This window comes from Papio anubis, chromosome 5 (genome assembly GCF_008728515.1).
Source record: "Papio anubis isolate 15944 chromosome 5, Panubis1.0, whole genome shotgun sequence".
Lineage (NCBI taxonomy): Eukaryota > Metazoa > Chordata > Mammalia > Primates > Cercopithecidae > Papio > Papio anubis.
Genome location: NC_044980.1, coordinates 128543067 through 128556344, shown reverse-complemented (window position 1 = coordinate 128556344; position 13278 = coordinate 128543067). Strand labels below are relative to the sequence as shown.

Sequence of the window (13278 nt, the reverse complement as noted above, 5' to 3'; positions counted from 1 at the left end):
CGAGAGAACATTACCACCTGAGCTCCACCCCTCGTCAGGTCAGTGGGGGCATTAGATTCTCATAGGAGTGCAACCCCTGTTGTGAACTGTGCATGCGATCTAGGTTTTCATGCTCCTTATGAGACTCTAACTAATGCCTGATGATCTGAAGTGGAACTGTTTCATCCCATAACCATGCCTTCCCCCTCTCTGTGGAAAACTTGTCTTCTACCAAACTGGTTCCTGGTACCAAAAAGGTTGGGGACCGCTACTTTAGAGTACGTCCACCTCACAGCTGCTGTGAAAGTCAGGGTTCCAAGATTTCCATAGTAGGCCCTCAGTTATCCCAGCCAGCACAGAGCCCAGGAGGAAATGCACATAGTTCACTGTGTCAGATGAAACTTAATCAAACTGGGAGGTAACAAAAGGCCCATAGCTCCAGCGTCTGGTCTAGCAGAACCCACCATACTCTGTGGGCCCATCACAGGGAGGCCCTGCCAGTTCACAAGGCAGTGGCCTCCCATGGCCTCACTGAATCCTCACTAGGCCTTCATGCCCAGGGACCAGCCTGGATGATCCAGCTGAGACAAACGATGACTTGTCCAGGGCTGTAGAATGATGGAGCTGGGAATCTGCACCAGGAACTGTGCCGAGGAAATACTTTAAGCATACCCTTACATGTACCTCTCGCCACACCAGGGCCGGGGATTCAGACCACCTGGTCAGGGCCAGACACATTGGAGAGTCCTAGGAAGACATTGGGGTGAAGGTGTGCAGAGAAGATGCAAATATAACAGGAGGGATGATAGCTGAAAGGACAAAAACAGAGTTGAAGTTCAATAATTTGTGTGCCCCGTCCTAATTTCTCACAGTCCCACCTATGACTGGTACTATCGTTATCGATGGTTTGTCTATAAATTAATTCGCATAAAAAATCCTTAAGCACAGCAGGGTGACTACAGCCAACAATAATTCATTGCACATTTAAAAATAACTAAAAGAGTGTAAATGGGAATGTTTGTAACACAAAGAAATGATAAATGCTGGAGGGGATGGATACCCCAGTTACCCTGATGTGATTGTTACAAATCGCCTGCCTGCATCAAAATATCTCATGTACCCCATAAATATATACACCTACTATGTACCCACAAAAGCTTAAAAAATAAAATAAAATAAATAAAAATCAATTCAGTAAATAACATCCCTTAAATATTCATATTTATCTGTTTATTTTTTTGAGACAGAGTCTCACTCTGCTGCTCAGGCTGGAGGGCAGTGGTGCGGGCTTGGCTCACTGCAACCTCCACCTCCCAGATTCATGCGATTCTCCTGCCTCAGCTTCCTGAGTAGCTGGGATTACAGGCCCATGCCACCACACCCAGCCAGTTTTTGTATTTTCAGTAGAGACAAAATTTCACCACGTTGGCCAGGCTGGTCTCAAACTCCAGACCTCGGGTGATCTGCCCACCTCGGCCTCCCAAAATGCTGAGTTTATAGGCATGAGCCACTGCACCTAGCCTAAACACTCATATTTAAGCAGGCAAAATTTAACAAAGGAAGAATTGGGACAGGACGGTGTCTTTCTTTTATTGCATTTCTCTTGCACTTATTTTTTTAAATTACTTTTTCATTTTTAATTGACAAGAATGGTATATGCTGTATTACGTAAAACATGATCTTTTGAAGTTACATGTATATTTTAAAACATTAAACTAATTAACATATGTGTTACCTCACTTATTTTTTGTGGTAAGAACACTTAAAATCTCAGTGGTTTTCAAGAACACAATACGTTGTTATTAACTATGGTCACCATATTGTACAACAGATCTCTGGAACTTACTCCTCCTGACGAACTGAAATTTTGTGCCCTTCGACCAACATCTCCCCAATCCCCCACCCCCAGCCTCTGGTAACCACCATCCTACTCTGTGCTTTTATGAATTTGATTGTTTTAGATTCCACATATATGTGAGATCAAGAGATATTTGTCTTTCTGGGCCTGATTTATTTTACTTTATGAAATGTCTTGTAGGCTCATCCCTGTCACAAATGACAGGATTTCCTGCTCTGAGAAGCAGCCCTGCCCATCTTCCTTCCCAGGGAGAATCTAGGGGTGGGGATAGGGAAACAGAGGACCCCTCCTTCCGCTCCTTGCAATTCATGGGTTTGGAAATCCCAGAGTGGCAGAAACCTATGCCATGTCTCCCGGGGGATCTAGAGGCAGGATCCCTCCTACAGAAGCCCCTGTAGCTGCAGGAGGCTTCAGGCAAAAAGTCCCGAGTTCCCCCACACACTCCAGGGAGCAGCTGATCATTGTCCTGTGTGGCCAAGGTCAGTTCCTGTAGGTGCTGCTGGTTCCTTACCCAGTGTCCACTCAACCCCTCCCATGATTTTCTCCTGGATGCAGTGAGAAACATTCGCTTATCTAGACCCCCTTGCAGCCAGAGAGCCCATGCGAGTGCAGGCAAATGGGCTAAAAATGGAAACACATGATAGGCCTTCTGGAAAAGACGTTCCTTAATAAAAAGTGAAGGCGTTCATTGATGTGTCTGCTCTTTGTTCTACCCTTGCCTTCCTGCCTCGAATGAGAATATCAAGAGGCCCCTGGTACACAGGGACTTGCAATATAAAATACGAAACCCTCTTGGGAAGAGTAGGACAAAAACCACATGCTGTGGGTGGCGGAGCAGAAAGAGAGGAGCCAGTCACCTCCCTGCTCAGTTAGGATTGCTTTTGGCTGCATGTAGCACATACTCGACAACAGTGGCTTAGCCAAACAGGAATTTATTTTTCTGACATGAGGAAAATTCCAGAGGGAGATATCAGGCAGCTGCAGCCTCAACTGGTGGCATAAAGCCTGGGGAGAGGGGCTTTTAGTGGGGCCTTTGCTCACTTACAGGCCAGCTAGGGCCATATTGTCCAAAACAAAAAGACAAAAACAGTAATTGGCAAGTGAATGTGAGTTTCACAATCCACAGATTAGGTTGCAAGACGTGATATTTTTATCTTCCAATACAACTAAATTATGTTCCCAGACCTAACTGGGCCCCATGGGAGGAAAATTAATGTAATTGAGCCAGTGAATTCAATCAGCTCGGGGCCAATTTGGTCAAAGTGAGTTGTTTTCTTTTTTTCTTTGTCCCCAACATAGCATTAAAATGGTCCATCTGAGGCAAAGCATGGTGGCTCATGCCTGTAATCTCAGCACTTTGGGAGGCTGCAACTAGAGGATCACTCAAGTATAGGAGTTTGAGACTAGCCTGGGCAATGTATTGAGCCTGCATCTCTACAAAAAATTTTAAAACGAGCTGGGCACAGTGGCTTGAGCCTGTGGTCCCAGGTACATAGGAGGCTGAGGCAGGAGGATCGCTTGAGTCCAGGAGGTGGAGGCTACAGTGAGCTGTGATTGCACCACTGCAACTCCACCCTGGGCAACAGAAAAAGACTCTTTCTCCAAGAAAAAAGGTCCATTGGTACTATGGAATACCATTCAGCAGTACTACTCAAAACAGCACAAATGAATCTCAAATGTTAAACTATGTGGAAGCAGCTAGGCTCAAAAGATGATATTGTGTATTAGTCCATTTATATGACATTCTGGAAAAGACAAACCCACATGGACAGAGGACAGATCAGTGGTTGCCAGGGGCCAGAGGTTGGGGGAGAGTTGTTGACTTCAAAGGAGCACAAGGAAATTGGGAGGGGTGAGACAGTATGTCCTAGATCTTAATTGTGTTGGTTACACATTTGCCAAAACCCATAGAAGTTTCCATTAAAAAGAATAAATTTTACTGTACATCAATTATACTTAAATAAAACTGATTTTTAAAAATAGAGGGAGGGATCTTGAGCCTCAGAAGGTAGAGATCATGTCTATTTTGCTCACCATTAAATTCCTGGTATCCAGCACACTATTGAATGAGTGAATGAATGGATATCTAAAATGAGAGCTTTCTCGTTCCAGAAAAGTTATTCAACTCTATATACTACAACAATTTTTGGTTTTCAAAGAGACAGTCTTGCTCTATTGCCGAGGCTGGAGTGTAGTGGCGTGATCATAGCTTACTGCAGCCTGAAACCCTGGAGCTCAGGTAATCCTCCTGCCTCAGCCTCCCAAGTAGCTGGGACTACAGATGGATGTCATCATGACTGGCTATTTTTTTTTTTTCTGTAGAGATGGGTCTCGCTATGTTGCCCAGCCTGGTCTTGAACTCCTAGCCTCAAGCAAGCTTCCTGTCTTAGCCTCCCAAAGTGCTGGGATGACAGGCATGAGCCCCCTTGACCCAGCCTGTAACGTTTTAATTCCACCAAGAAACTTTCCTCCCTCTTTGGCTGAGGGGAGTAGCAACAAAATGCCAAGGTATAGAACAAGGTGAATGCCTGATTTGTGGGGATTCTTCCTGTTGTTGAAATGGGAAAGAGATGAATCTAACTCTCCAATGGTCTTTGTTAGTAGAGTGTGATGTTCAATGGCCATTTCCACCCAATCACCTAAAATCAGGAGTGGGTATGACAGGACCAAGGCAGAGAAAGTAAAGATAAATAATATTTAGTAAGCACCTTCCATGTTCTTGTGCTTTACATATACTAATTTATTTCATTCCCACAGCAAACCCTTAAGGAAGACTTGACACTGACATCTTATAGGGTGGGATCAGAAAAGCAAGCGGACTCTTGTCCTCTCGATGTCCACAACACTCACCTCTCGGGATTTTCTAAGCTGGGATGTCATGTACAGGAGGGCTTACACACGGAAGGCAGCCAAGAGATGGACGAAAAAGATTGGGTATGCTTTTAAGCACTAAATGGTTATGGTAAAGTATTTTTTGGAGGGAAGTGAGGGGGGAGGTGAGGGAAAAAAAGGTTTTTGTGTAATATCAACAAGCGTAAAGTGAAATTTAGGATTTCTTATCATCCTCGGCTTCTTTTAGGCTCTGCAGATATAATTAATATTATCAGATTTTTCCAGAGATAATTCACAGATATATAGCATATATATAGATAATATCATATATAATACACTATTAATAAAATATCTAAAATATTTATAATATCAAGTATTAACATACAGTGTTACCACACTATGATGTTAATAAAATATCTATGATATTTATAATATCTAGTGTTAACACAATGTGATATTAATAAAATATCTAAGACATTTAAAATACCTAGTTTTAACACCCTGTGATATTAATAAAATATCTATGATATTTATAATATCTAGTGTTAACACACTATGATATTAAGAAAATATCTTCACATTTATCATATGTAGTGATAACATACTATGATATTAAGAAAATATGTATGATACTTACATCACCTTGTGGTAACATAAAGTGTAAACACATCATGATATTAACAAAATAACTAAGATATTTATAATATATGGTGTTAACACACAGGGTTAACAGATTATGATACTAATAAAATATCTATGATATTTATATCTAAAGTTAACACACAGTGTTAACACACTATGATATTCATAAAATGCCTATGATATTTATAAGTATTGTAAACACGCAATGATACTAATAAAATATCTATGACATTTATAATATCCAGTGTTTACACACAGTGTTAACACACTATGATATTAATAAAATTTCCATATTTATAATATCTAGTGTTAACACACTATGATATTAATAAAATATTCAGTGTTAACACACTATACTATTAATAAAATATCCATTATATTAACAATATCTTGTGTTAACATATGTGATACTAATAATAAATCCATAATAATCATACGTAATGTATCACAGAGTGTTAACACACCATGACATTAATAAAGTATCCATGATATTTATAATATCTAGTGTTAACACACTAGGATATTAATGAAATATCCATAATATTTTAAATATCCAGTGTTAACACACTAAGATATTAATAAGATATGATGATATTTATAATATCTAGTGATAACATGCTATGATATTAAGAAAATATACATGATAATTACTATATCTAGTAATTATCTTCTCACTGTGACATTAGGAGTAACATCTCAGTATAATATTATGAACAATATCACTGGATGTACACTATCTGTGAAATCAAGTGTAACATCTCAGTAGGATATCAGTAATAATATAACTGGGAGTACACCACGTGTGATATTAGGAGTAGCATCTTTCTTGGATATGATGAATGATATCTATTAATTATTATTATAATTATTATTTTTCCTAATAGTTATTTTAATTCTCAATATGATATTATTCGTAATAATCTAGGGGGATGTTTTTCCTAATTTCACAGTGTGTTTACACCATGTGTGTACACCCTGTGGGGTTTTACGTACTATCATAGAAAAATAATACTTCTAATGTCACAGTGGGTTACGCTATGTGTGTATACTCTGTTATATTATTCATAATGTCCCAGGGAAATATTATGTGGGTGTACACTCTGTGAAATTACCTGTAATATCCTAGAGGTTGTTACTCTTAATGTCACAGTGGATGTACACGATTTGTGTACATCCGGTTTTATTATTTATAATACTATAGGGTGATGTTACTTCTAATGTCACAGTGAGTGCACACAATGTGTGGATACTCCCAGTGATACTAATTGTAATTTCCTAGGGGGCTATTTCTCCTAATGTCACAGTGGGTGTACACCATGTGTATACACTGTGTGATATTATTTGTAATATTCTAGGAAAATGCTACTCTTAATGTCACAGTGGTGTACACCATGTGTGTACACCCCGTGATATTATTCATAATATTCTAGGAAAATGCTACTGTAATTTCACAGTGGGTGTACACCATGTATGCACACCCTGTGATATTATTTGTAAAATTCTTGGTGATGTTACTCTTAATGTCACAGTGGGTGTAGACTATGTGTATACACTGTGTGATATTATTCATAATATCCTAGGGGGATGTTACTCCTAATGTCACAGTTGGTGCTTGGGGGATGTTACTCCTAATTTCACAGTAAGTGTACATTATGTGTGAATACCCTTTGATATTATTTGTATAATTACAGGGTGGGGTGTTACTTCTAATGTCACAGTGTGTGTACAACATATGTGTTCACCCTGTGATATTCTTTGTAATATTTTTAGGGGGATTTTACTTCTAATATCACAGTGGTTGTACAGCCTGTGTGTACAACCTGTGATACTACTCGTAATATCCTAGGGGGACTTGACTTCTAATATCACACTGAGGGTACACCCTGTATCACAGTGGGTGTACAACCTGTGATATTAGCAATATCCTAGGTGATACTATGTCTTATGTCACAGTTTTTGTACACTCTGTGATATTATTCATAATATCTCAGGCGAATGTTACTTCTAATGTCACAAGTGATGTATAACCTGTGATATTATTTGTTATATTCTAGGGAGATGTTACTCCGAATGCCACAGCGGGTGTACATCCTGTGATATTTATAGTAATTTCTTTGGGGGATATTACTTTTAATTTCACAGGGAGCGTACACCCTGTGATATTATGCGTTATATCCTAGGGAGATGTTAGTCTTAATGTTACAGGGAGTGTACATCCTGTGATATTATTCATAATATCCTAGAGGCATGTTACTCCTAATATCACAGGAGTTGTACACCTTGTGATATTATTCATAATATCCTAGGGGTATATTACTTCTAATGTCACAGCTGGTGTACATACTGTGATATTATTCTTAATATCCTAGGTGGTTGTTACTCCTAATGTCGCAGAGGATGTACACCCTGTGATATTACTGGTAATATTATAGGGGGTTGTTACTACTAAATTCACAATGGGGGTACACACTGTGATATTATTGGTAATATCCTAGGGTGATGTTACTTCTAATGTCACAGGGGTTGTCTTTCCTGTGATATTATTTGTAATATCCTAGGGCGATACTACTTATCATGTCACAGGGGGTGTACACCATGTGATATTATTAACAATTTTCTAGAAGTTTGTTATTTTTAATGTCACAGGGTATATACATTCTGTGATATTATATATAATATCCTAAGAAGATATTACTGCAAATATCACAATGCGTGTTCACCCTGTGATATTATTTGAATTATTTTAAGAAGATATAACTCCTAATATCACAGTGGGTGTACACGTCCTTTGTTAATATTCGTAATATCCTAAGGGGATATTACTCTTAATGTCACAGTGGATGTACACCAAGTGTGTACACACTCTGTAATATTATTCATAACATCCTAGGAGGATGTTACTCCTAATGTAACTTGGGTTTTACACTATGTGTGTACACCGCTGTGTTATGTTATTCGTAATAAACTTTAGTGATTTTAACTTTTATATCACATGGGTTGTATAGCATATGTGTACAACCCATGTGATATTATTCATCATATGCTAGGGGGATATTATCTGTAATATTTTGGTGGATGTTACTCCTATAAAACAGTGGTTGTACATCATGTGTGTACACCACAGGGGGTGATATCATTTCTATCATCCTAAGGGGATGCTGCTCCTAATGTCACAGTGCTTATACACCATGTGGGTACAACCCCGGTTATATTATTTGTAATGTCCTAGGGGGTTGTTAATCTTAATGTAACCCTCTGGTTACATGTAATGTAACCATTATGTGTATACACTCTCTGGTTTATTATTTGTAACATTTTTGGAGATGTTACTCTCCTAATGTCACCGTGTGTTTACACCTTGTTTGCACATCTTTGGATATTATTCGTAATATCCCCAGGAAGTATTCCTCTGCTAATATCACAGTAAGTGTTCACCATATTTGTACTCCCTGGAATACTATTCATAATATCCTTGTGAGATATTACTTCCTAATATCACAGTGGGTTTACACCCACTGTGTGTACATTCTGGGATATTATTCATAATATACTGGTAAGATATTATTCCTAATATTGCAGTTGGTATACACTCGAATATATTATTCATAATATCCAGGGGAGATATTACTTCTAAAATCACAGTGGGTGTACACTGTGGGATATTGTTCATAACATCCTGGAAAGATATTATTCATTATGTCACAGTGGATGTATACCATGTATGTACACCCTGGGATATTATGCATAATATCCTGGGAAGATATGACTCCTAATATCACAGTGGGTGTACACCAGGTGGGAACACCCTGGGATATTATTTGTATTACCCATGAAAGATATTAGTCTCCTAATATCACAGTAAATGTACACCTTGTGTGTACACTCTGGGATATCACTCGTAATATCCAGGGGAGATATTATTCTCCTAATATTACATTGGGTGTACACCATGTGCGTACACCCTGGATATTATTTGTAATATCCTTGGGAGATATTACTTTCCTAATACTACAGTAGGTGTATAATATTTGTGTACAACCTGGGATATTATTCTTAATACCCTTGAGAGATGATACCCTCCTAATGTTACAGAGGGTGTATGCCGTGTGTGTACACCCTGGGATATTATTCACAGTATTTTGGGGAGATATTACTCTCTTAATGTTACAGTTTGTTTACCCCTTATTTGTACATTCTGGGATATTATTTGTAACATCCTGGGAGATATTACTCTCCTAATATCACAGTAGGTGTTCACCACGTTTGTATACCATTGCATATTATTTGTGATATCTTTGGGAGATATTTCTCTCCTAATATCACATTGGGTTTACACCATGTGTGTATACTTTTGGATATTATTCATAACATTTTGGGGAGATATTACTTTCCTAATGTCACAGTGCGTTTTCATCTTGTTTGTACATCCTGGGATTATTATTTGTAATATCCTGGGGAGATATTATTCTCCTAATATCACAATAGGTGTTCACTATGTTTGTACACCCTAGAATATTATTCAGAATATCCTTGGGAGGTATTACTCTCCTAATATCACAGTGGGTTTACACCATGTGTGTACACTCTGGGATATTATTCGTAATGTTATGTGGAGATATTACTCTCCTAATATCACAGTGAGTGCACACCATGTGTGTACAACCTGGGATATTATTCGTAATATTCTGGAGAGATAATACAGTGTGTGATATTACACCCAGTATCGCAGAGGGTGTATACTATTTCTTTGATATTTTTCCTAATATTCAGGGGAAAATGATATTACTCCTAATATCGTAGGATTTGTACACCTCCCTTGTAATATTGTTCCAAATATCTAGGGAGAGAGAGAATGATACTGCTCAAGATATCCCAGGGGATGCACATTCCCCAGTGAGATTGTTCCTAATATCCATGAAGGAGAGGATGACATGACTGTCATTATCGCAGGTGGTGTTCACCCCTTCTGTGATACTGCTTCTAATATTTAGGAGGGTAGTGGATGATGTTACTCCCTATATCGCAGGGGATATACACTCCCCTTGTGACATTGTTCCAAATATCCAGGGGGTGAGAGGATAGTATTACTCCCGATATCGCAGGGATTGTACACCCCTTTATGATACTGTTCTTAATATCCAAGAGAGGAGAGGATGACATCACTCCCAATACTGCAGTTGGTGTACACCTCTTCTGTGATATTGTTCCTAATATCTTTGAGGGAAGAGGATAATATTACTTTCAGCATCGCAGTGGATGTACATCTTCCTTGTGATATTGTTTCTAATATCCAGGGGAAAAGAAGATGATATTACTGTCAATATCACAGAAGGTGTATACTCCCCGTGTGATATTGTTCCTTATATTTAGGCAGAGAGAGAATAAGATTACTCCCAAGATCTCAGGGGGTGTACAACCCCTGTGATATTGTATCTAATAGCCGGGGGAAGAGGATGATATTACTCAAAATATCACAAAGCATATACACTCCTGTGATATTGTTCCTAATATCCAGGTGAAGAGATAAAAATACTCCCAATATTGCACTGGGTAGACACTCCCCACATAATAATGTTCCTAATATTTGGGGGGGAAATATAATATCACTCCCAATATATCAAGGGGTGTACACAACACTTTTGATATTGTTTCTCATATCCTGTGAAAAAGAAAGTGGTATTACTACCAAATTCACATGGGGCATACACCATACTGTGATATGATTCCCAATATCCAGGTGGGGGGAGGATGATATTACACTCAATTTCCCAAGGGTTGTACACCCCCACACTGATATTGTTTGTAATCTCCAGTAGAGGAGAGGATATTACTCTTAGCATCACAGGGACTGTACATCACTCCTGTGATATTGTTCCTAACACCCTGGGTGGGAGAGGATATTATTACTCCCAACATGGCAAGGGGTGTACACCCACCATGTGGTATTGTTTCTCATAATTCGTGGGGGAGAGGAAGATATTACTCCCAATATCACAGAAGGTGTACACTCCCCCTTGTGATATTGTTCTTGATATCCAGTGGGGAGAGGATGATATTACTCCCAATATCGCAGAGAGTTTACATCCCTTTCCCCCCATGATATTATTCCTCATATCTATTGGGGGAGAAAATAATATTAATCCCAATAACGCAGGGGTTGGACACTCTTCCTGTGATATTGTGCCTAATATCCAGGGAGAGAGGGGATGGTATTACTCCCAATGTCTCATGGGGCGTGCACCCCTCCTGTCATACTTTTCCTAATATTTAGAGGAAAAGAGATTGACATTACTCCCAATATTGCCGTGCATGTACACCCCCTGCCCCCCCTCGTGATACTGTTCCTAACATCCAGGCAGAAAGAGAATGATACTACTGCCAACATCGCAAGGGTTGTACACTTCCCTGTGATATGGTTCATAATATTCAGGGGGGTAGAGGGTGATATTACTCCCCATAACGAGGGAGGTTTACACTTTCATGTGATATGGTTAGTAACATCCAGGGTGGGGAGAGGGTGTTACTACTCTCCATATCGCGGGTGGTGTACACTCCCCTGTTATATGGTTCATAATATTCAGGGGGGAGAGGGTGATATTACTCCCCATATCACTGGGGTTGTATATCCCTGATGATATGGCTCATAATATCCAGGGGGGGAGTGAGTGATATTACTCCCCATATCGCGGAGGATGTACACCCACTGTGATATGGTTCATAATATTCAGGGGTGGAAAGGGTGCTATTACTCCCAATATCGCGGGAGGGTGTAACTGACCACTTGTGATATTGTTCCTAATATCCAGCGTCGGAGAGGATGATATTACACCACCTTTCGCGGGAGGTGTACAGTCCCCCATGATATGTTTTGCAATATCCATGGTGGGAGAGGGTGATATTACTTTTTGTATCGTGGGGTGTGTTCAGCCCCGTGTGACATGGTTCACAATATCCGTGGAAGAGAAGGTAACATTACTCTCTATATCGCAGGGGGTGTACACCCCCCCCCCACAAGTGATGTGGTTCGCAATATTCAGCGGGGGAGACGGTGATATCACTCCCCATATCGCGGGGTGTGTACACCCCCCTGTGATATGGTTTGTAATATCCGGGGAGGGGGAGAGCGTGATATCACGCCTTATATGGCGGGAGGTGTACAACCCCCTGTGATATGGTTCACAATATCCAGGGGTGGAGAGAATGATATCACTCCCCATATCGCGGGGAGTGTACACACCCGTGTGATATCGTTTGCAATATCCTGGTGGTGAGAGGATGATATTATTCCCCATATCATTGGGGGTTTGATATGGTTCATAATATCCATGGGCGGAGAGGGTAATGTTACTCCCCATATTGTGAGAAGTGTGTTATGGTTCATAATATCCAGAGGAGGGTAGGGTGATATTACTCCCCATATCCCGGGGGATGTACACTTTTCTGTGATATGGTTTGTAATATCCAGTTGTGGAGATGGTGATATTACTCTTAATATCGTGGGGCGTGTAACCACCCACTTGTGATATTGTTCCTAATATCCAGGGGGAAAAAGGACGGTTTTACTCCTAATATCACACGGGTGTGCACCACCGCTGTGATATTGTTCCTAATATCTAGGAAAGGAGAGGATAATATGACTCCCTATAGTTCAAGGAACATACATTCCTCCTGCGATATTGTTTTTAATATCCAGAGGAGGAAAAGAATGATATTTCTCCCAATATCGAGGGTGGTGTGCACCCCCACGTGATATTGTTTCTGATATCCAGGGAAGAAAAGGACTAATATTACTCCCAATATCAAGAGGGGTCTACATCCGTTCTGTGATATTGTTCCTAATATACGAAGTGGGGAGGATATTACTTCCAAAATCACAGGGGATGTACACCATTTCTGTGATATTGTTCCTAATATCCAGGGATGAAGAAGATAATACTCCCGCTATTGTTTCTAATATCCACAAATGG

General features: G+C 39.8%; 1 protein-coding gene across 3 annotated transcripts in view; it reads right to left on the bottom strand.

Moving 5' to 3' along the window:
• The window catches only part of SLC25A48 (solute carrier family 25 member 48), a 251674-nt gene that overhangs the window by 74185 nt on the left and 164211 nt on the right, over nucleotides 1–13278 (bottom strand). The window lies entirely within an intron of this gene.